The following is a 2,586-nucleotide window of genomic DNA, read 5'->3' on the forward strand; positions in this document are numbered from 1 at the left end:
GATAGAAGAAGCCCAGCCTCGAGGATGAAGAACCGACTTCCACTTCGCCCGGCGGCCGATCTAAGAGATAGAGTAACTTTTCTTATTTCAGTTCGTCTGATAAGGAAAGTTAATATATTGTGCGATTCATGAATATGTATAAAGGGGGAAGGACTTCTCCATTGTAAGGTATCGATTATTGAATACAATTATTGAGTTCTCTTCTTGTTCTTAGCAATAGAAACCCTAATTCTTCTAATATCAAAGCTTAGATTAGTTTTCTATGAGAGTTTACTTTACTGAATTTGTTTTCCCCTATAAACAAATTCATTGTGAAAATCCAGTTTCTACAATTGGCGCCGTCTGTGGGGACCTCAAATCGTCTCTAAAAGTTACTCTCTAAGAAAGACAATCTTATCCGAAAAAGGTTTCCGAAAAGTCTACGATAATGTCTTCACTCATCAGCGAAGTCACCGGCACGAACCGTACAACCTCCAACACACCCGATATCACGGGCATCGCACCTGCTCAAGACAACGTTGCAACACAGAGCGATGTATCAATCAGGCCGGCTACCGCCGTGTATGTTCGCCGCCCCGTCGCCGAGTCAAGGAACATGACTAATGTCTCCTCCGAACTCCCACTTGAGGCCAGATCTGAAGGGGAGACCAGCCAGGAAGCAGGGCGAACTCGCGAAGAGACAACCAACCGCGACACGGAGCTCTCCGATGAACAACCAGGCGAGGAAGATGAACGCGCCACGGAGCAGCGGTCCTGCGCACAAAACGGGAACCCCCCTGCTCGCACCACGACAGCGGTCCAAAATCCGCAGGTCGTCTCCATGGAAGATTTCAAGATCCTGTTCGGCACCATGACGAAAAAGATTTACCAGATGATCTCTGAAACTAACCGAAGGGTCGACACCGTCATAACTCAGACAACCCCATCGCAATTCTCTGCTGGACAATCGCCCATACTCGGCACTGACGGTCTCACTCGTCGTCTCGACTTCTCGGACGTCCAATACGAACGAAGGAATCCTCCCCCTCAGACGACATCGAGTATTCGACCTACGAACCCAAGTTCACGTGTGCACGAGAATTCGGCCGCCCTGGTCGCCCGCTTCACAAACGCGAGGTCTTGCCTCGAAATCGAAGAAATCAAGTCGCAGATCAGCTGTATGAACACGCTTCTTCATCGGGCCATTAACACGGCTCCAGAAATCGACAGGATTGTCGAAGTGACCCGACAATCCCCTTTTACTCAACGGATCTTGCGAGCCGCCATCCCAAACGTCAAGCTGAAACTCCCAACCTACCTGGGCGACAAAGACCCCGTCCAATTCATGACGTCCTTCATGGCAACCATGACAAAGACGCGATTCACCGAAGAACAGAGGGATGTTGGTTGTTGTCAGCTATTCATCGATAGCCTCTCCGGCCCTGCCTTGGTGTGGTTCACAAGGCTCGAACCGAGTTCAATCGATAACTTCGACCAGTTATCTACGGCTTTTCTTAAGCATTATCGAATTCTCATCGAACGAGGCGTGACGAGCTCCGACCTTTGGGAGATGACCCAGGAACCCGGCGAATCCATCGGCAGTTTCCTGAGCAGATTCAAGGAAAAGCTAACGCGCGTCACCGTCCCAGAGGATGCCGCAATGGCGGCCTTCAGAAAGGGATTGATTCCCGGGTCGCCATTACGAAAGGATCTTAACATACGGAAGCCCAAGGACCTCGACGACGCACTACATCGAGCCTCCAGATTCGCGCTCGACGAAGATGAAGACGCCCAGTTAGCCACAAAAATAATCGGGCAACCGTCGCACCCCCTAAGGCTAAAAGCCAGGATGAGCACCACGAACCTCGCAAGCATCACGACCCCCAAGACCAAAAAAAGGGTGTCGTTCATGCGGTCTCCGAAGTGGAGGACCAAAACAAACATCCATCCGACCCAAAGGAGCTGTACTACGATTTCCACATGATCGTCGGCCGCTCCACACACGAATGCGTCCATCTGAAGAATTTCCTGTACGGAAAGTATCTTTCCGGCGAAGTCGAAGCCACCTTTCAGCCGAAAAGCATTGGTGGAGGCAGAGGACGCCGAGGGGGATGGCGTGGTGGACGATCTAACGGCGGCCGCGGCGCCGGCGGAGGACGAGGCCACAACGGTCCGACCAACGGAGTTCAACAGCCGGCTAACCAAGTACTGGTGAACCATCAAGAGGAGATGCTCCAGGCGGACGAGCTGCCTGGCCCACCCAAGCGATAGAGAGGGCAAAATCCCGAGCGGGCCAATTCTCCTGTCCGAGGACGAATAACCATGATACTTGGCCCACCAGAGGACTGCGCAGACTCCGTCCGCGCACTAAAGAAGAGGGCGCGTCAAGTTTGCAGCCTTCCGGCAGCCCCAAGCGAACCTCCACTTTGCTCGGACCCCATATCGTTTACTTCGGAAGATGCCAAGGGAATCCAACACCCCCATTCGGACCCCCTAGTCATCGAAGTCTCCACGGGCGATTTCGACGTTGAACGGGTTTTGGTCGACACGGGAAGTACCGTCAATGTGATATGCTGGCAAACACTAGAAAAAATGGGTGTCACGCCG

The sequence above is a fragment of the Camelina sativa genome, chromosome 3 (assembly GCF_000633955.1).
Source record: "Camelina sativa cultivar DH55 chromosome 3, Cs, whole genome shotgun sequence".
In the NCBI taxonomy this organism is placed as follows: Eukaryota; Viridiplantae; Streptophyta; class Magnoliopsida; order Brassicales; family Brassicaceae; genus Camelina; species Camelina sativa.